Raw genomic sequence first — 21,365 nt, 5'->3', positions numbered from 1 at the left:
CTGCTTGTCTTTTTTGATTGACCCAGCCATACACAGAGGTGGTGCATACTTGGCTTGAGAAGAGTTAATGATGAAATACCAGGACAGTGCTCACAACGAAGCTCCTTCCCCTGCATTGTAGTTTCCCTCCTCAGGTATAGAGTGACATGATATTGGCAGAGGATGTGGAGATAATCACTTTGATCAGGCTGTTTGTGGTTTGAAGGCTCTTTTACCAGAATCCATTCATAGTGATAACTGTGTTCTCTGGTGGAACATGATGAGAACATTGTGTGAAGTGCATAGAAGTAGCTATTTGAGTATGTATGAAAATGTCAGGCAACCACTGTTACTCCTAAATTTCTGTGGAATTAAGTTTTCTGTGTGTGTTTGAAAATCCCAGAGGTTCAAGTTGGCTGTTTATATGTTGCAAGCGAAAAAGTTTTTGAGTAAACTGGGGCACTAGCATTAGTTCCCTGTTCACTGTGACAAGGAAGCTAGTATAAAAAGTAGTTTTGTGGTTTTGTTTGCAAAGAAGTGCTCATGGGATGAAAGCACTGCTTGCGATTATTCTGAGATTGATGGCGGGATTGCTAAACATCTAGAGTTTTAGTAAGGGGCTAGTCGGAGTAGTTATATAGTTGTAAAATTATTTGATATTTGATGAGAAATTTCTTTATTCATAGCACATGGGCCATCATAGTTGAAGCATAAAGATGGGCATGGTATGCGTATAATGTCCTGACAGTGATGTTCATAGAGACTTGTTGTATACTTTGATTCTTCATCTGTTTAACAGTAACATTAAGAAATGTATTAGTGGAGCAAGTAGCTGTGAAATTACTGGTGTATGACTGATAGTATGGACGTGATGCTGAATGGAAGTGTTTGTTTAGCTGTGGGTGTTTTCATAATTGCCATGTGAGGAAAAGCAATACTCGTGGTAGGCGAAAAGAGATACAGAGAGAAACACATTAATTGCGTGTAGCGTGTATCAGCAGCTGTTGGGCGGGGTATCAAGTAAGACGCAAGGTGAAACGAAAGAGGAAGTGGCCAAATATCGACAAGAGTTGGCACTGTTAGGGCGAGGTGAATACGCTATTGCGGTGCGAAAATTTTCGAAGAGAGAGGCGGTTTTAAAGAAAGCACAAGTGTCCTATGACTGCCCTCTTGTGTGTTTCTCTTTCAGTGACTATTTGGCATGTCTGCTTGCGCCATAGAATGCTACTGTATGTGCCCCAGGCCCCCATCTAGCGGCCGGAGCTGCAAGCGGTGTTTACATACAGTCTCGCCTGAGGCAATGGTCTCTGATTTCGGATGCAAAAAGCACTGGTAGCGCACAGAATAGTTGAGTGAGGAAAGGTTAGATCATGGCGGCCAAATAGGAGTAGAACTAGGTTCTTTGCAGAATGTCCGAGCTTAAGTAATTCTTCGATAAGTAAATCGCGAATGTGAAGAGTGTGTCGTATTCTCGTAGGGCGTGTTGACGGTCTCGTGGCATAAGTAGCGAGCGGTGATAGCTTGCAAGCAAGATCATACTTCACAGGATCATTTCTGTAGTATGTCTTCAACTCTCTCTAGTTCAAAGCTGGAGTAGACGCAACCACGATGATGAGTGGTAGCACTGTCCCTGAGCGTGAGGCATGCGACCGAGATTCATTGCATCTTGGTTGTAATCGATGATCGTTCACCACATTCTGAGGGATGTGGGAAGGGAGTAGCGCTTTCCGAGTGGTGGTTTTGTTATAGATCAGAAGCATAAGTCATACTTTCGGTATCGTGACCCGCCGCGTTGCAGAAATGTTGTGGAAGGACTTTGATTGCGACATGTCATGAAAGCCTTGCGGAAGTTTCCCGAGTGGCACGGTGACGAGCCAGTTGATTTGTCCTGCTGCAAGTGCTAGGATTGGATGACAACGACGTACTTTGAGTTACAAGAATGAGTGAGCAGCACAAGCAGAGTGCAATTGATGACCATAAAAAGCTGACACACAACACAGTCTTGATAATGACCACTAATGCATGATGTACGAAACAATCAGGAGCAGCACGTTTGGCTAGAAAACATGAATTGAGTGATTTGCAAGGCACTGTTACCAGCAAGAAGGAATGCATGAAATTCGCAAATGAATAAGACTGGTTCAAATACTATCGACAGAAATTTTGTTTCTGTTGTCAGCTAGTATTAGTTGTGTGGGAGCAGGGGATATTTCCCTTGCACTACACATCTACATACACGTTGCGTCTGATGTGGCCTAGTTTCGCGTACAAAGAACTATCTAGTTGTCAGTTTTTTCAGTGAACGAGTGTGGTGGGGAGGAGAGAGATTAGTGTTAGATGCAGAGCACTGCGGGCAGTTGTGTGCCGAACGTTGTATGTCAAACGGTGGGTCGCCGACAGGAATTAGGCGTGCTGCCATCTGGCGGCAGGTGAGGTAATGAAGCAGCTTGGATGGTGACAGAAATGATGAAAATAGTTATGTAAAGAGTAATAGCGACCTCATTTGGCAGACACGTATTTCAGCGTTGGCAGTTAGTTTTGCGGTTTGTGCTTGCATAACACTGGAAGTCTGTTGACGGTAGAGAAGTGGACAAGAGGGAAAGAATTTTCCGCGTTCTCGCGCAGAAGTACTAGAGAAGCAGCCATAAGTATGGAAGTGAGTGCGTTGATTGGCACTCTGGTTTCCCTTCAAATCGAATAAATCTTTCGCCTTTTACTAAAGATTTCCGTGGAGGGGAACATTAAATGAGTCTGTAATGTATTTTTCGTAGTGCTCGGCTATTGCTGAGCCACAATCACAAGTAAAACGTAATGTAAGCAATAATGTGCGTAAATAGGAAGAGGTAGATTGTGTTGTGTGGAGTAGCGGAGCACGTTGGATCAGGTAGATGTTTTTGCTTGATTTGAAATTGTAACAGGCCATGTCGCAGTATAATGAAACAAGTACATTTGCCCTGAAATGGCGTGCAGTGTGTTAGACGATAGTGTAAAGAGAAAGAGAGCTATTTAATGTCTGAGTTGTATAAATGGCAGGAGACTAATCTGGAAATAGCATAAAGGAATTGTAATGTGAGTGGTGCTTGCGATAATGTATGGCAGGCAATATTGTGCAGAGGTGAAGGTGAATGCTTTGTATTGTGAAGAGTTGTTACATTTGTGTGTGTGTGAGGCACAAGAGGCATAATTGTGGAAACTCTTGGTGAACGCTTTCTATACCTCAGTGCTATATGGTTTAGTGTTTATTTGCACTTTAATTGCACAACAGCATATAAGCTGATATTTGGAAGTGAATGATGAATGATAGGCGTTGTAAGTAATACTGGTATGTGATTAGTAGATTGAGTTTTGAAACCCAAAATTATTTTTACTGCACAAGTTTGTGATTTGTGGGTATGGTGTGAGTGAGATTTGGGTTGAAGATGGTGGATAGTTGGTCAGGATGAGTATTTCAATTGTTTTCAAGAGAGTGGATAATAGTGGCACTGGATTGTTGCCATAATATGGCATTGGTTGTTTGTTCATAACAATGTACTCAGTTTTGTAGAAGATGTAGGTGGGAGGGAGACATTTGTTGAATATGACATAGATAGCTGGAAATGAATAGAGTAGCAATTTCCTGCTAGGTGTAGTTTGGGTATGATGTGATGTGCCTCAGTGAGATGTAAATCTTGAAATTGAAGGGTTGTTCCTAGGTACAGTCTTGGAAACTATGTATCTGCTGTTGACTCCAATGTTTTCAAGATTACTGGTGTACAAAATTGGCCAGACTTTGCAGTTTCTTCTTCAGTAAATCAGTGGAAGGTGGTGCAGATAATGGTAAAAATGTTCATAGTGTCCTGTGAGTTGTTGATGCTGCTTGTCTTTTTTGATTGACCCAGCCATACACAGAGGTGGTGCATACTTGGCTTGAGAAGAGTTAATGATGAAATACCAGGACAGTGCTCACAACGAAGCTCCTTCCCCTGCATTGTAGTTTCCCTCCTCAGGTATAGAGTGACATGATATTGGCAGAGGATGTGGAGATAATCACTTTGATCAGGCTGTTTGTGGTTTGAAGGCTCTTTTACCAGAATCCATTCATAGTGATAACTGTGTTCTCTGGTGGAACATGATGAGAACATTGTGTGAAGTGCATAGAAGTAGCTATTTGAGTATGTATGAAAATGTCAGGCAACCACTGTTACTCCTAAATTTCTGTGGAATTAAGTTTTCTGTGTGTGTTTGAAAATCCCAGAGGTTCAAGTTGGCTGTTTATATGTTGCAAGCGAAAAAGTTTTTGAGTAAACTGGGGCACTAGCATTAGTTCCCTGTTCACTGTGACAAGGAAGCTAGTATAAAAAGTAGTTTTGTGGTTTTGTTTGCAAAGAAGTGCTCATGGGATGAAAGCACTGCTTGCGATTATTCTGAGATTGATGGCGGGATTGCTAAACATCTAGAGTTTTAGTAAGGGGCTAGTCGGAGTAGTTATATAGTTGTAAAATTATTTGATATTTGATGAGAAATTTCTTTATTCATAGCACATGGGCCATCATAGTTGAAGCATAAAGATGGGCATGGTATGCGTATAATGTCCTGACAGTGATGTTCATAGAGACTTGTTGTATACTTTGATTCTTCATCTGTTTAACAGTAACATTAAGAAATGTATTAGTGGAGCAAGTAGCTGTGAAATTACTGGTGTATGACTGATAGTATGGACGTGATGCTGAATGGAAGTGTTTGTTTAGCTGTGGGTGTTTTCATAATTGCCATGTGAGGAAAAGCAATACTCGTGGTAGGCGAAAAGAGATACAGAGAGAAACACATTAATTGCGTGTAGCGTGTATCAGCAGCTGTTGGGCGGGGTATCAAGTAAGACGCAAGGTGAAACGAAAGAGGAAGTGGCCAAATATCGACAAGAGTTGGCACTGTTAGGGCGAGGTGAATACGCTATTGCGGTGCGAAAATTTTCGAAGAGAGAGGCGGTTTTAAAGAAAGCACAAGTGTCCTATGACTGCCCTCTTGTGTGTTTCTCTTTCAGTGACTATTTGGCATGTCTGCTTGCGCCATAGAATGCTACTGTATGTGCCCCAGGCCCCCATCTAGCGGCCGGAGCTGCAAGCGGTGTTTACATACAGTCTCGCCTGAGGCAATGGTCTCTGATTTCGGATGCAAAAAGCACTGGTAGCGCACAGAATAGTTGAGTGAGGAAAGGTTAGATCATGGCGGCCAAATAGGAGTAGAACTAGGTTCTTTGCAGAATGTCCGAGCTTAAGTAATTCTTCGATAAGTAAATCGCGAATGTGAAGAGTGTGTCGTATTCTCGTAGGGCGTGTTGACGGTCTCGTGGCATAAGTAGCGAGCGGTGATAGCTTGCAAGCAAGATCATACTTCACAGGATCATTTCTGTAGTATGTCTTCAACTCTCTCTAGTTCAAAGCTGGAGTAGACGCAACCACGATGATGAGTGGGAGCACTGTCCCTGAGCGTGAGGCATGCGACCGAGATTCATTGCATCTTGGTTGTAATCGATGATCGTTCACCACATTCTGAGGGATGTGGGAAGGGAGTAGCGCTTTCCGAGTGGTGGTTTTATTATAGATCAGAAGCATAAGTCATACTTTCGGTATCGTGACCCGCCGCGTTGCAGAAATGTTGTGGAAGGACTTTGATTGCGACATGTCATGAAAGCCTTGCGGAAGTTTCCCGAGTGGCACGGTGACGAGCCAGTTGATTTGTCCTGCTGCAAGTGCTAGGATTGGATGACAACGACGTACTTTGAGTTACAAGAATGAGTGAGCAGCACAAGCAGAGTGCAATTGATGACCATAAAAAGCTGACACACAACACAGTCTTGATAATGACCACTAATGCATGATGTACGAAACAATCAGGAGCAGCACGTTTGGCTAGAAAACATGAATTGAGTGATTTGCAAGGCACTGTTACCAGCAAGAAGGAATGCATGAAATTCGCAAATGAATAAGACTGGTTCAAATACTATCGACAGAAATTTTGTTTCTGTTGTCAGCTAGTATTAGTTGTGTGGGAGCAGGGGATATTTCCCTTGCACTACACATCTACATACACGTTGCGTCTGATGTGGCCTAGTTTCGCGTACAAAGAACTATCTAGTTGTCAGTTTTTTCAGTGAACGAGTGTGGTGGGGAGGAGAGAGATTAGTGTTAGATGCAGAGCACTGCGGGCAGTTGTGTGCCGAACGTTGTATGTCAAACGGTGGGTCGCCGACAGGAATTAGGCGTGCTGCCATCTGGCGGCAGGTGAGGTAATGAAGCAGCTTGGATGGTGACAGAAATGATGAAAATAGTTATGTAAAGAGTAATAGCGACCTCATTTGGCAGACACGTATTTCAGCGTTGGCAGTTAGTTTTGCGGTTTGTGCTTGCATAGCACTGGAAGTCTGTTTTACGGTAGAGAAGTGGACAAGAGGGAAAGAATTTTCCGCGTTCTCGCGCAGAAGTACTAGAGAAGCAGCCATAAGTATGGAAGTGAGTGCGTTGATCGGCACTCTGGTTTCCCTTCAAATCGAATAAATCTTTCGCCTTTTACTAAAGATTTCCGTGGAGGGGAACATTAAATGAGTCTGTAATGTATTTTTCGTAGTGCTCGGCTATTGCTGAGCCACAATCACAAGTAAAACGTAATGTAAGCAATAATGTGTGTAAATAGGAAGAGGTAGATTGTGTTGTGTGGAGTAGCGGAGCACGTTGGATCAGGTAGATGTTTTTGCTTGATTTGAAATTGTAACAGGCCATGTCGCAGTATAATGAAACAAGTACATTTGCCCTGAAATGGCGTGCAGTGTGTTAGACGATAGTGTAAAGAGAAAGAGAGCTATTTAATGTCTGAGTTGTATAAATGGCAGGAGACTAATCTGGAAATAGCATAAAGGAATTGTAATGTGAGTGGTGCTTGCGATAATGTATGGCAGGCAATATTGTGCAGAGGTGAAGGTGAATGCTTTGTATTGTGAAGAGTTGTTACATTTGTGTGTGTGTGAGGCACAAGAGGCATAATTGTGGAAACTCTTGGTGAACGCTTTCTATACCTCAGTGCTATATGGTTTAGTGTTTATTTGCACTTTAATTGCACAACAGCATATAAGCTGATATTTGGAAGTGAATGATGAATGATAGGCGTTGTAAGTAATACTGGTATGTGATTAGTAGATTGAGTTTTGAAACCCAAAATTATTTTTACTGCACAAGTTTGTGATTTGTGGGTATGGTGTGAGTGAGATTTGGGTTGAAGATGGTGGATAGTTGGTCAGGATGAGTATTTCAATTGTTTTCAAGAGAGTGGATAATAGTGGCACTGGATTGTTGCCATAATATGGCATTGGTTGTTTGTTCATAACAATGTACTCAGTTTTGTAGAAGATGTAGGTGGGAGGGAGACATTTGTTGAATATGACATAGATAGCTGGAAATGAATAGAGTAGCAATTTCCTGCTAGGTGTAGTTTGGGTATGATGTGATGTGCCTCAGTGAGATGTAAATCTTGAAATTGAAGGGTTGTTCCTAGGTACAGTCTTGGAAACTATGTATCTGCTGTTGACTCCAATGTTTTCAAGATTACTGGTGTACAAAATTGGCCAGACTTTGCAGTTTCTTCTTCAGTAAATCAGTGGAAGGTGGTGCAGATAATGGAAAAAATGTTCATAGTGTCCTGTGAGTTGTTGATGCTGCTTGTCTTTTTTGATTGACCCAGCCATACACAGAGGTGGTGCATACTTGGCTTGAGAAGAGTTAATGATGAAATACCAGGACAGTGCTCACAACGAAGCTCCTTCCCCTGCATTGTAGTTTCCCTCCTCAGGTATAGAGTGACATGATATTGGCAGAGGATGTGGAGATAATCACTTTGATCAGGCTGTTTGTGGTTTGAAGGCTCTTTTACCAGAATCCATTCATAGTGATAACTGTGTTCTCTGGTGGAACATGATGAGAACATTGTGTGAAGTGCATAGAAGTAGCTATTTGAGTATGTATGAAAATGTCAGGCAACCACTGTTACTCCTAAATTTCTGTGGAATTAAGTTTTCTGTGTGTGTTTGAAAATCCCAGAGGTTCAAGTTGGCTGTTTATATGTTGCAAGCGAAAAAGTTTTTGAGTAAACTGGGGCACTAGCATTAGTTCCCTGTTCACTGTGACAAGGAAGCTAGTATAAAAAGTAGTTTTGTGGTTTTGTTTGCAAAGAAGTGCTCATGGGATGAAAGCACTGCTTGCGATTATTCTGAGATTGATGGCGGGATTGCTAAACATCTAGAGTTTTAGTAAGGGGCTAGTCGGAGTAGTTATATAGTTGTAAAATTATTTGATATTTGATGAGAAATTTCTTTATTCATAGCACATGGGCCATCATAGTTGAAGCATAAAGATGGGCATGGTATGCGTATAATGTCCTGACAGTGATGTTCATAGAGACTTGTTGTATACTTTGATTCTTCATCTGTTTAACAGTAACATTAAGAAATGTATTAGTGGAGCAAGTAGCTGTGAAATTACTGGTGTATGACTGATAGTATGGACGTGATGCTGAATGGAAGTGTTTGTTTAGCTGTGGGTGTTTTCATAATTGCCATGTGAGGAAAAGCAATACTCGTGGTAGGCGAAAAGAGATACAGAGAGAAACACATTAATTGCGTGTAGCGTGTATCAGCAGCTGTTGGGCGGGGTATCAAGTAAGACGCAAGGTGAAACGAAAGAGGAAGTGGCCAAATATCGACAAGAGTTGGCACTGTTAGGGCGAGGTGAATACGCTATTGCGGTGCGAAAATTTTCGAAGAGAGAGGCGGTTTTAAAGAAAGCACAAGTGTCCTATGACTGCCCTCTTGTGTGTTTCTCTTTCAGTGACTATTTGGCATGTCTGCTTGCGCCATAGAATGCTACTGTATGTGCCCCAGGCCCCCATCTAGCGGCCGGAGCTGCAAGCGGTGTTTACATACAGTCTCGCCTGAGGCAATGGTCTCTGATTTCGGATGCAAAAAGCACTGGTAGCGCACAGAATAGTTGAGTGAGGAAAGGTTAGATCATGGCGGCCAAATAGGAGTAGAACTAGGTTCTTTGCAGAATGTCCGAGCTTAAGTAATTCTTCGATAAGTAAATCGCGAATGTGAAGAGTGTGTCGTATTCTCGTAGGGCGTGTTGACGGTCTCGTGGCATAAGTAGCGAGCGGTGATAGCTTGCAAGCAAGATCATACTTCACAGGATCATTTCTGTAGTATGTCTTCAACTCTCTCTAGTTCAAAGCTGGAGTAGACGCAACCACGATGATGAGTGGGAGCACTGTCCCTGAGCGTGAGGCATGCGACCGAGATTCATTGCATCTTGGTTGTAATCGATGATCGTTCACCACATTCTGAGGGATGTGGGAAGGGAGTAGCGCTTTCCGAGTGGTGGTTTTATTATAGATCAGAAGCATAAGTCATACTTTCGGTATCGTGACCCGCCGCGTTGCAGAAATGTTGTGGAAGGACTTTGATTGCGACATGTCATGAAAGCCTTGCGGAAGTTTCCCGAGTGGCACGGTGACGAGCCAGTTGATTTGTCCTGCTGCAAGTGCTAGGATTGGATGACAACGACGTACTTTGAGTTACAAGAATGAGTGAGCAGCACAAGCAGAGTGCAATTGATGACCATAAAAAGCTGACACACAACACAGTCTTGATAATGACCACTAATGCATGATGTACGAAACAATCAGGAGCAGCACGTTTGGCTAGAAAACATGAATTGAGTGATTTGCAAGGCACTGTTACCAGCAAGAAGGAATGCATGAAATTCGCAAATGAATAAGACTGGTTCAAATACTATCGACAGAAATTTTGTTTCTGTTGTCAGCTAGTATTAGTTGTGTGGGAGCAGGGGATATTTCCCTTGCACTACACATCTACATACACGTTGCGTCTGATGTGGCCTAGTTTCGCGTACAAAGAACTATCTAGTTGTCAGTTTTTTCAGTGAACGAGTGTGGTGGGGAGGAGAGAGATTAGTGTTAGATGCAGAGCACTGCGGGCAGTTGTGTGCCGAACGTTGTATGTCAAACGGTGGGTCGCCGACAGGAATTAGGCGTGCTGCCATCTGGCGGCAGGTGAGGTAATGAAGCAGCTTGGATGGTGACAGAAATGATGAAAATAGTTATGTAAAGAGTAATAGCGACCTCATTTGGCAGACACGTATTTCAGCGTTGGCAGTTAGTTTTGCGGTTTGTGCTTGCATAGCACTGGAAGTCTGTTTTACGGTAGAGAAGTGGACAAGAGGGAAAGAATTTTCCGCGTTCTCGCGCAGAAGTACTAGAGAAGCAGCCATAAGTATGGAAGTGAGTGCGTTGATCGGCACTCTGGTTTCCCTTCAAATCGAATAAATCTTTCGCCTTTTAGTAAAGATTTCCGTGGAGGGGAACATTAAATGAGTCTGTAATGTATTTTTCGTAGTGCTCGGCTATTGCTGAGCCACAATCACAAGTAAAACGTAATGTAAGCAATAATGTGCGTAAATAGGAAGAGGTAGATTGTGTTGTGTGGAGTAGCGGAGCACGTTGGATCAGGTAGATGTTTTTGCTTGATTTGAAATTGTAACAGGCCATGTCGCAGTATAATGAAACAAGTACATTTGCCCTGAAATGGCGTGCAGTGTGTTAGACGATAGTGTAAAGAGAAAGAGAGCTATTTAATGTCTGAGTTGTATAAATGGCAGGAGACTAATCTGGAAATAGCATAAAGGAATTGTAATGTGAGTGGTGCTTGCGATAATGTATGGCAGGCAATATTGTGCAGAGGTGAAGGTGAATGCTTTGTATTGTGAAGAGTTGTTACATTTGTGTGTGTGTGAGGCACAAGAGGCATAATTGTGGAAACTCTTGGTGAACGCTTTCTATACCTCAGTGCTATATGGTTTAGTGTTTATTTGCACTTTAATTGCACAACAGCATATAAGCTGATATTTGGAAGTGAATGATGAATGATAGGCGTTGTAAGTAATACTGGTATGTGATTAGTAGATTGAGTTTTGAAACCCAAAATTATTTTTACTGCACAAGTTTGTGATTTGTGGGTATGGTGTGAGTGAGATTTGGGTTGAAGATGGTGGATAGTTGGTCAGGATGAGTATTTCAATTGTTTTCAAGAGAGTGGATAATAGTGGCACTGGATTGTTGCCATAATATGGCATTGGTTGTTTGTTCATAACAATGTACTCAGTTTTGTAGAAGATGTAGGTGGGAGGGAGACATTTGTTGAATATGACATAGATAGCTGGAAATGAATAGAGTAGCAATTTCCTGCTAGGTGTAGTTTGGGTATGATGTGATGTGCCTCAGTGAGATGTAAATCTTGAAATTGAAGGGTTGTTCCTAGGTACAGTCTTGGAAACTATGTATCTGCTGTTGACTCCAATGTTTTCAAGATTACTGGTGTACAAAATTGGCCAGACTTTGCAGTTTCTTCTTCAGTAAATCAGTGGAAGGTGGTGCAAATAATGGAAAAAATGTTCATAGTGTCCTGTGAGTTGTTGATGCTGCTTGTCTTTTTTGATTGACCCAGCCATACACAGAGGTGGTGCATACTTGGCTTGAGAAGAGTTAATGATGAAATACCAGGACAGTGCTCACAACGAAGCTCCTTCCCCTGCATTGTAGTTTCCCTCCTCAGGTATAGAGTGACATGATATTGGCAGAGGATGTGGAGATAATCACTTTGATCAGGCTGTTTGTGGTTTGAAGGCTCTTTTACCAGAATCCATTCATAGTGATAACTGTGTTCTCTGGTGGAACATGATGAGAACATTGTGTGAAGTGCATAGAAGTAGCTATTTGAGTATGTATGAAAATGTCAGGCAACCACTGTTACTCCTAAATTTCTGTGGAATTAAGTTTTCTGTGTGTGTTTGAAAATCCCAGAGGTTCAAGTTGGCTGTTTATATGTTGCAAGCGAAAAAGTTTTTGAGTAAACTGGGGCACTAGCATTAGTTCCCTGTTCACTGTGACAAGGAAGCTAGTATAAAAAGTAGTTTTGTGGTTTTGTTTGCAAAGAAGTGCTCATGGGATGAAAGCAGTGCTTGCGATTATTCTGAGATTGATGGCGGGATTGCTAAACATCTAGAGTTTTAGTAAGGGGCTAGTCGGAGTAGTTATATAGTTGTAAAATTATTTGATATTTGATGAGAAATTTCTTTATTCATAGCACATGGGCCATCATAGTTGAAGCATAAAGATGGGCATGGTATGCGTATAATGTCCTGACAGTGATGTTCATAGAGACTTGTTGTATACTTTGATTCTTCATCTGTTTAACAGTAACATTAAGAAATGTATTAGTGGAGCAAGTAGCTGTGAAATTACTGGTGTATGACTGATAGTATGGACGTGATGCTGAATGGAAGTGTTTGTTTAGCTGTGGGTGTTTTCATAATTGCCATGTGAGGAAAAGCAATACTCGTGGTAGGCGAAAAGAGATACAGAGAGAAACACATTAATTGCGTGTAGCGTGTATCAGCAGCTGTTGGGCGAGGTATCAAGTAAGACGCAAGGTGAAACGAAAGAGGAAGTGGCCAAATATCGACAAGAGTTGGCACTGTTAGGGCGAGGTGAATACGCTATTGCGGTGCGAAAATTTTCGAAGAGAGAGGCGGTTTTAAAGAAAGCACAAGTGTCCTATGACTGCCCTCTTGTGTGTTTCTCTTTCAGTGACTATTTGGCATGTCTGCTTGCGCCATAGAATGCTACTGTATGTGCCCCAGGCCCCCATCTAGCGGCCGGAGCTGCAAGCGGTGTTTACATACAGTCTCGCCTGAGGCAATGGTCTCTGATTTCGGATGCAAAAAGCACTGGTAGCGCACAGAATAGTTGAGTGAGGAAAGGTTAGATCATGGCGGCCAAATAGGAGTAGAACTAGGTTCTTTGCAGAATGTCCGAGCTTAAGTAATTCTTCGATAAGTAAATCGCGAATGTGAAGAGTGTGTCGTATTCTCGTAGGGCGTGTTGACGGTCTCGTGGCATAAGTAGCGAGCGGTGATAGCTTGCAAGCAAGATCATACTTCACAGGATCATTTCTGTAGTATGTCTTCAACTCTCTCTAGTTCAAAGCTGGAGTAGACGCAACCACGATGATGAGTGGGAGCACTGTCCCTGAGCGTGAGGCATGCGACCGAGATTCATTGCATCTTGGTTGTAATCGATGATCGTTCACCACATTCTGAGGGATGTGGGAAGGGAGTAGCGCTTTCCGAGTGGTGGTTTTATTATAGATCAGAAGCATAAGTCATACTTTCGGTATCGTGACCCGCCGCGTTGCAGAAATGTTGTGGAAGGACTTTGATTGCGACATGTCATGAAAGCCTTGCGGAAGTTTCCCGAGTGGCACGGTGACGAGCCAGTTGATTTGTCCTGCTGCAAGTGCTAGGATTGGATGACAACGACGTACTTTGAGTTACAAGAATGAGTGAGCAGCACAAGCAGAGTGCAATTGATGACCATAAAAAGCTGACACACAACACAGTCTTGATAATGACCACTAATGCATGATGTACGAAACAATCAGGAGCAGCACGTTTGGCTAGAAAACATGAATTGAGTGATTTGCAAGGCACTGTTACCAGCAAGAAGGAATGCATGAAATTCGCAAATGAATAAGACTGGTTCAAATACTATCGACAGAAATTTTGTTTCTGTTGTCAGCTAGTATTAGTTGTGTGGGAGCAGGGGATATTTCCCTTGCACTACACATCTACATACACGTTGCGTCTGATGTGGCCTAGTTTCGCGTACAAAGAACTATCTAGTTGTCAGTTTTTTCAGTGAACGAGTGTGGTGGGGAGGAGAGAGATTAGTGTTAGATGCAGAGCACTGCGGGCAGTTGTGTGCCGAACGTTGTATGTCAAACGGTGGGTCGCCGACAGGAATTAGGCGTGCTGCCATCTGGCGGCAGGTGAGGTAATGAAGCAGCTTGGATGGTGACAGAAATGATGAAAATAGTTATGTAAAGAGTAATAGCGACCTCATTTGGCAGACACGTATTTCAGCGTTGGCAGTTAGTTTTGCGGTTTGTGCTTGCATAGCACTGGAAGTCTGTTGACGGTAGAGAAGTGGACAAGAGGGAAAGAATTTTCCGCGTTCTCGCGCAGAAGTACTAGAGAAGCAGCCATAAGTATGGAAGTGAGTGCGTTGATCGGCACTCTGGTTTCCCTTCAAATCGAATAAATCTTTCGCCTTTTACTAAAGATTTCCGTGGAGGGGAACATTAAATGAGTCTGTAATGTATTTTTCGTAGTGCTCGGCTATTGCTGAGCCACAATCACAAGTAAAACGTAATGTAAGCAATAATGTGCGTAAATAGGAAGAGGTAGATTGTGTTGTGTGGAGTAGCGGAGCACGTTGGATCAGGTAGATGTTTTTGCTTGATTTGAAATTGTAACAGGCCATGTCGCAGTATAATGAAACAAGTACATTTGCCCTGAAATGGCGTGCAGTGTGTTAGACGATAGTGTAAAGAGAAAGAGAGCTATTTAATGTCTGAGTTGTATAAATGGCAGGAGACTAATCTGGAAATAGCATAAAGGAATTGTAATGTGAGTGGTGCTTGCGATAATGTATGGCAGGCAATATTGTGCAGAGGTGAAGGTGAATGCTTTGTATTGTGAAGAGTTGTTACATTTGTGTGTGTGTGAGGCACAAGAGGCATAATTGTGGAAACTCTTGGTGAACGCTTTCTATACCTCAGTGCTATATGGTTTAGTGTTTATTTGCACTTTAATTGCACAACAGCATATAAGCTGATATTTGGAAGTGAATGATGAATGATAGGCGTTGTAAGTAATACTGGTATGTGATTAGTAGATTGAGTTTTGAAACCCAAAATTATTTTTACTGCACAAGTTTGTGATTTGTGGGTATGGTGTGAGTGAGATTTGGGTTGAAGATGGTGGATAGTTGGTCAGGATGAGTATTTCAATTGTTTTCAAGAGAGTGGATAATAGTGGCACTGGATTGTTGCCATAATATGGCATTGGTTGTTTGTTCATAACAATGTACTCAGTTTTGTAGAAGATGTAGGTGGGAGGGAGACATTTGTTGAATATGACATAGATAGCTGGAAATGAATAGAGTAGCAATTTCCTGCTAGGTGTAGTTTGGGTATGATGTGATGTGCCTCAGTGAGATGTAAATCTTGAAATTGAAGGGTTGTTCCTAGGTACAGTCTTGGAAACTATGTATCTGCTGTTGACTCCAATGTTTTCAAGATTACTGGTGTACAAAATTGGCCAGACTTTGCAGTTTCTTCTTCAGTAAATCAGTGGAAGGTGGTGCAGATAATGGTAAAAATGTTCATAGTGTCCTGTGAGTTGTTGATGCTGCTTGTCTTTTTTGATTGACCCAGCCATACACAGAGGTGGTGCATACTTGGCTTGAGAAGAGTTAATGATGAAATACCAGGACAGTGCTCACAACGAAGCTCCTTCCCCTGCATTGTAGTTTCCCTCCTCAGGTATAGAGTGACATGATATTGGCAGAGGATGTGGAGATAATCACTTTGATCAGGCTGTTTGTCGTTTGAAGGCTCTTTTACCAGAATCCATTCATAGTGATAACTGTGTTCTCTGGTGGAACATGATGAGAACATTGTGTGAAGTGCATAGAAGTAGCTATTTGAGTATGTATGAAAATGTCAGGCAACCACTGTTACTCCTAAATTTCTGTGGAATTAAGTTTTCTGTGTGTGTTTGAAAATCCCAGAGGTTCAAGTTGGCTGTTTATATGTTGCAAGCGAAAAAGTTTTTGAGTAAACTGGGGCACTAGCATTAGTTCCCTGTTCACTGTGACAAGGAAGCTAGTATAAAAAGTAGTTTTGTGGTTTTGTTTGCAAAGAAGTGCTCATGGGATGAAAGCACTGCTTGCGATTATTCTGAGATTGATGGCGGGATTGCTAAACATCTAGAGTTTTAGTAAGGGGCTAGTCGGAGTAGTTATATAGTTGTAAAATTATTTGATATTTGATGAGAAATTTCTTTATTCATAGCACATGGGCCATCATAGTTGAAGCATAAAGATGGGCATGGTATGCGTATAATGTCCTGACAGTGATGTTCATAGAGACTTGTTGTATACTTTGATTCTTCATCTGTTTAACAGTAACATTAAGAAATGTATTAGTGGAGCAAGTAGCTGTGAAATTACTGGTGTATGACTGATAGTATGGACGTGATGCTGAATGGAAGTGTTTGTTTAGCTGTGGGTGTTTTCATAATTGCCATGTGAGGAAAAGCAATACTCGTGGTAGGCGAAAAGAGATACAGAGAGAAACACATTAATTGCGTGTAGCGTGTATCAGCAGCTGTTGGGCGGGGTATCAAGTAAGACGCAAGGTGAAACGAAAGAGGAAGTGGCCAAATATCGACAAGAGTTGGCACTGTTAGGGCGAGGTGAATACGCTATTGCGGTGCGAAAATTTTCGAAGAGAGAGGCGGTTTTAAAGAAAGCACAAGTGTCCTATGACTGCCCTCTTGTGTGTTTCTCTTTCAGTGACTATTTGGCATGTCTGCTTGCGCCATAGAATGCTACTGTATGTGCCCCAGGCCCCCATCTAGCGGCCGGAGCTGCAAGCGGTGTTTACATACAGTCTCGCCTGAGGCAATGGTCTCTGATTTCGGATGCAAAAAGCACTGGTAGCGCACAGAATAGTTGAGTGAGGAAAGGTTAGATCATGGCGGCCAAATAGGAGTAGAACTAGGTTCTTTGCAGAATGTCCGAGCTTAAGTAATTCTTCGATAAGTAAATCGCGAATGTGAAGAGTGTGTCGTATTCTCGTAGGGCGTGTTGACGGTCTCGTGGCATAAGTAGCGAGCGGTGATAGCTTGCAAGCAAGATCATACTTCACAGGATCATTTCTGTAGTATGTCTTCAACTCTCTCTAGTTCAAAGCTGGAGTAGACGCAACCACGATGATGAGTGGTAGCACTGTCCCTGAGCGTGAGGCATGCGACCGAGATTCATTGCATCTTGGTTGTAATCGATGATCGTTCACCACATTCTGAGGGATGTGGGAAGGGAGTAGCGCTTTCCGAGTGGTGGTTTTGTTATAGATCAGAAGCATAAGTCATACTTTCGGTATCGTGACCCGCCGCGTTGCAGAAATGTTGTGGAAGGACTTTGATTGCGACATGTCATGAAAGCCTTGCGGAAGTTTCCCGAGTGGCACGGTGACGAGCCAGTTGATTTGTCCTGCTGCAAGTGCTAGGATTGGATGACAACGACGTACTTTGAGTTACAAGAATGAGTGAGCAGCACAAGCAGAGTGCAATTGATGACCATAAAAAGCTGACACACAACACAGTCTTGATAATGACCACTAATGCATGATGTACGAAACAATCAGGAGCAGCACGTTTGGCTAGAAAACATGAATTGAGTGATTTGCAAGGCACTGTTACCAGCAAGAAGGAATGCATGAAATTCGCAAATGAATAAGACTGGTTCAAATACTATCGACAGAAATTTTGTTTCTGTTGTCAGCTAGTATTAGTTGTGTGGGAGCAGGGGATATTTCCCTTGCACTACACATCTACATACACGTTGCGTCTGATGTGGCCTAGTTTCGCGTACAAAGAACTATCTAGTTGTCAGTTTTTTCAGTGAACGAGTGTGGTGGGGAGGAGAGAGATTAGTGTTAGATGCAGAGCACTGCGGGCAGTTGTGTGCCGAACGTTGTATGTCAAACGGTGGGTCGCCGACAGGAATTAGGCGTGCTGCCATCTGGCGGCAGGTGAGGTAATGAAGCAGCTTGGATGGTGACAGAAATGATGAAAATAGTTATGTAAAGAGTAATAGCGACCTCATTTGGCAGACACGTATTTCAGCGTTGGCAGTTAGTTTTGCGGTTTGTGCTTGCATAACACTGGAAGTCTGTTGACGGTAGAGAAGTGGACAAGAGGGAAAGAATTTTCCGCGTTCTCGCGCAGAAGTACTAGAGAAGCAGCCATAAGTATGGAAGTGAGTGCGTTGATCGGCACTCTGGTTTCCCTTCAAATCGAATAAATCTTTCGCCTTTTACTAAAGATTTCCGTGGAGGGGAACATTAAATGAGTCTGTAATGTATTTTTCGTAGTGCTCGGCTATTGCTGAGCCACAATCACAAGTAAAACGTAATGTAAGCAATAATGTGCGTAAATAGGAAGAGGTAGATTGTGTTGTGTGGAGTAGCGGAGCACGTTGGATCAGGTAGATGTTTTTGCTTGATTTGAAATTGTAACAGGCCATGTCGCAGTATAATGAAACAAGTACATTTGCCCTGAAATGGCGTGCAGTGTGTTAGACGATAGTGTAAAGAGAAAGAGAGCTATTTAATGTCTGAGTTGTATAAATGGCAGGAGACTAATCTGGAAATAGCATAAAGGAATTGTAATGTGAGTGGTGCTTGCGATAATGTATGGCAGGCAATATTGTGCAGAGGTGAAGGTGAATGCTTTGTATTGTGAAGAGTTGTTACATTTGTGTGTGTGTGAGGCACAAGAGGCATAATTGTGGAAACTCTTGGTGAACGCTTTCTATACCTCAGTGCTATATGGTTTAGTGTTTATTTGCACTTTAATTGCACAACAGCATATAAGCTGATATTTGGAAGTGAATGATGAATGATAGGCGTTGTAAGTAATACTGGTATGTGATTAGTAGATTGAGTTTTGAAACCCAAAATTATTTTTACTGCACAAGTTTGTGATTTGTGGGTATGGTGTGAGTGAGATTTGGGTTGAAGATGGTGGATAGTTGGTCAGGATGAGTATTTCAATTGTTTTCAAGAGAGTGGATAATGTGGCACTGGATTGTTGCCATAATATGGCATTGGTTGTTTGTTCATAACAATGTACTCAGTTTTGTAGAAGATGTAGGTGGGAGGGAGACATTTGTTGAATATGACATAGATAGCTGGAAATGAATAGAGTAGCAAATTCCTGCTAGGTGTAGTTTGGGTATGATGTGATGTGCCTCAGTGAGATGTAAATCTTGAAATTGAAGGGTTGTTCCTAGGTACAGTCTTGGAAACTATGTATCTGCTGTTGACTCCAATGTTTTCAAGATTACTGGTGTACAAAATTGGCCAGACTTTGCAGTTTCTTCTTCAGTAAATCAGTGGAAGGTGGTGCAGATAATGGTAAAAATGTTCATAGTGTCCTGTGAGTTGTTGATGCTGCTTGTCTTTTTTGATTGACCCAGCCATACACAGAGGTGGTGCATACTTGGCTTGAGAAGAGTTAATGATGAAATACCAGGACAGTGCTCACAACGAAGCTCCTTCCCCTGCATTGTAGTTTCCCTCCTCAGGTATAGAGTGACATGATATTGGCAGAGGATGTGGAGATAATCACTTTGATCAGGCTGTTTGTGGTTTGAAGGCTCTTTTACCAGAATCCATTCATAGTGATAACTGTGTTCTCTGGTGGAACATGATGAGAACATTGTGTGAAGTGCATAGAAGTAGCTATTTGAGTATGTATGAAAATGTCAGGCAACCACTGTTACTCCTAAATTTCTGTGGAATTAAGTTTTCTGTGTGTGTTTGAAAATCCCAGAGGTTCAAGTTGGCTGTTTATATGTTGCAAGCGAAAAAGTTTTTGAGTAAACTGGGGCACTAGCATTAGTTCCCTGTTCACTGTGACAAGGAAGCTAGTATAAAAAGTAGTTTTGTGGTTTTGTTTGCAAAGAAGTGCTCATGGGATGAAAGCACTGCTTGCGATTATTCTGAGATTGATGGCGGGATTGCTAAACATCTAGAGTTTTAGTAAGGGGCTAGTCGGAGTAGTTATATAGTTGTAAAATTATTTGATATTTGATGAGAAATTTCTTTATTCATAGCACATGGGCCATCATAGTTGAAGCATAAAGATGGGCATGGTATGCGTATAATGTCCTGACAGTGATGTTCATAGAGACTTGTTGTATACTTTGATTCTTCATCTGTTTAACAGTAACATTAAGAAATGTATTAGTGGAGCAAGTAGCTGTGAAATTACTGGTGTATGACTGATAGTATGGACGTGATGCTGAATGGAAGTGTTTGTTTAGCTGTGGGTGTTTTCATAATTGCCATGTGAGGAAAAGCAATACTCGTGGTAGGCGAAAAGAGATACAGAGAGAAACACATTAATTGCGTGTAGCGTGTATCAGCAGCTGTTGGGCGGGGTATCAAGTAAGACGCAAGGTGAAACGAAAGAGGAAGTGGCCAAATATCGACAAGAGTTGGCACTGTTAGGGCGAGGTGAATACGCTATTGCGGTGCGAAAATTTTCGAAGAGAGAGGCGGTTTTAAAGAAAGCACAAGTGTCCTATGACTGCCCTCTTGTGTGTTTCTCTTTCAGTGACTATTTGGCATGTCTGCTTGCGCCATAGAATGCTACTGTATGTGCCCCAGGCCCCCATCTAGCGGCCGGAGCTGCAAGCGGTGTTTACATACAGTCTCGCCTGAGGCAATGGTCTCTGATTTCGGATGCAAAAAGCACTGGTAGCGCACAGAATAGTTGAGTGAGGAAAGGTTAGATCATGGCGGCCAAATAGGAGTAGAACTAGGTTCTTTGCAGAATGTCCGAGCTTAAGTAATTCTTCGATAAGTAAATCGCGAATGTGAAGAGTGTGTCGTATTCTCGTAGGGCGTGTTGACGGTCTCGTGGCATAAGTAGCGAGCGGTGATAGCTTGCAAGCAAGATCATACTTCACAGGATCATTTCTGTAGTATGTCTTCAACTCTCTCTAGTTCAAAGCTGGAGTAGACGCAACCACGATGATGAGTGGTAGCACTGTCCCTGAGCGTGAGGCATGCGACCGAGATTCATTGCATCTTGGTTGTAATCGATGATCGTTCACCACATTCTGAGGGATGTGGGAAGGGAGTAGCGCTTTCCGAGTGGTGGTTTTGTTATAGATCAGAAGCATAAGTCATACTTTCGGTATCGTGACCCGCCGCGTTGCAGAAATGTTGTGGAAGGACTTTGATTGCGACATGTCATGAAAGCCTTGCGGAAGTTTCCCGAGTGGCACGGTGACGAGCCAGTTGATTTGTCCTGCTGCAAGTGCTAGGATTGGATGACAACGACGTACTTTGAGTTACAAGAATGAGTGAGCAGCACAAGCAGAGTGCAATTGATGACCATAAAAAGCTGACACACGACACAGTCTTGATAATGACCACTAATGCATGATGTACGAAACAATCAGGAGCAGGACGTTTGGCTAGAAAACATGAATTGAGTGATTTGCAAGGCACTGTTACCAGCAAGAAGGAATGCATGAAATTCGCAAATGAATAAGACTGGTTCAAATACTATCGACAGAAATTTTGTTTCTGTTGTCAGCTAGTATTAGTTGTGTGGGAGCAGGGGATATTTCCCTTGCACTACACATCT

General features: G+C 42.4%; 11 non-coding genes across 11 annotated transcripts; all 11 read left to right on the top strand.

The window, feature by feature from the left end:
- The first annotated feature begins 1,508 nt into the window (after positions 1 to 1,508).
- LOC126356916 (small nucleolar RNA U3) lies at positions 1,509 to 1,715 on the top strand. Its single transcript, XR_007565923.1, has one exon. It is a non-coding gene; the product is annotated as a small nucleolar RNA U3 (small nucleolar RNA).
- A 936-nt stretch (positions 1,716 to 2,651) lies between these two features.
- LOC126357122 (U5 spliceosomal RNA) lies at positions 2,652 to 2,770 on the top strand. The gene has a single exon (XR_007566104.1). It is a non-coding gene; the product is annotated as a U5 spliceosomal RNA (small nuclear RNA).
- A 2,569-nt stretch (positions 2,771 to 5,339) lies between these two features.
- On the top strand, positions 5,340 to 5,546 carry LOC126356942 (small nucleolar RNA U3). Its single transcript, XR_007565947.1, has one exon. It is a non-coding gene; the product is annotated as a small nucleolar RNA U3 (small nucleolar RNA).
- A 937-nt stretch (positions 5,547 to 6,483) lies between these two features.
- On the top strand, positions 6,484 to 6,602 carry LOC126357121 (U5 spliceosomal RNA). Its single transcript, XR_007566103.1, has one exon. It is a non-coding gene; the product is annotated as a U5 spliceosomal RNA (small nuclear RNA).
- Positions 6,603 to 9,171: 2,569 nt separating this feature from the next.
- LOC126356941 (small nucleolar RNA U3) lies at positions 9,172 to 9,378 on the top strand. Its single transcript, XR_007565946.1, has one exon. It is a non-coding gene; the product is annotated as a small nucleolar RNA U3 (small nucleolar RNA).
- A 937-nt stretch (positions 9,379 to 10,315) lies between these two features.
- On the top strand, positions 10,316 to 10,434 carry LOC126357163 (U5 spliceosomal RNA). Its single transcript, XR_007566139.1, has one exon. It is a non-coding gene; the product is annotated as a U5 spliceosomal RNA (small nuclear RNA).
- Positions 10,435 to 13,003: 2,569 nt separating this feature from the next.
- On the top strand, positions 13,004 to 13,210 carry LOC126356940 (small nucleolar RNA U3). The gene has a single exon (XR_007565945.1). It is a non-coding gene; the product is annotated as a small nucleolar RNA U3 (small nucleolar RNA).
- Positions 13,211 to 14,146: 936 nt separating this feature from the next.
- LOC126357120 (U5 spliceosomal RNA) lies at positions 14,147 to 14,265 on the top strand. Its single transcript, XR_007566102.1, has one exon. It is a non-coding gene; the product is annotated as a U5 spliceosomal RNA (small nuclear RNA).
- A 2,569-nt stretch (positions 14,266 to 16,834) lies between these two features.
- Positions 16,835 to 17,041, top strand: LOC126356915 (small nucleolar RNA U3). The gene has a single exon (XR_007565922.1). It is a non-coding gene; the product is annotated as a small nucleolar RNA U3 (small nucleolar RNA).
- A 936-nt stretch (positions 17,042 to 17,977) lies between these two features.
- On the top strand, positions 17,978 to 18,096 carry LOC126357119 (U5 spliceosomal RNA). Its single transcript, XR_007566101.1, has one exon. It is a non-coding gene; the product is annotated as a U5 spliceosomal RNA (small nuclear RNA).
- Positions 18,097 to 20,664: 2,568 nt separating this feature from the next.
- Positions 20,665 to 20,871, top strand: LOC126356914 (small nucleolar RNA U3). Its single transcript, XR_007565921.1, has one exon. It is a non-coding gene; the product is annotated as a small nucleolar RNA U3 (small nucleolar RNA).
- Positions 20,872 to 21,365: the final 494 nt, after the last annotated feature.

Source organism: Schistocerca gregaria, chromosome 3, assembly GCF_023897955.1.
Source record: "Schistocerca gregaria isolate iqSchGreg1 chromosome 3, iqSchGreg1.2, whole genome shotgun sequence".
NCBI classification, from domain to species: domain Eukaryota; kingdom Metazoa; phylum Arthropoda; class Insecta; order Orthoptera; family Acrididae; genus Schistocerca; species Schistocerca gregaria.
The sequence above is the reverse complement of the archived record's forward strand: the minus strand, read 5'-3'. Positions and strand labels throughout refer to the sequence as shown.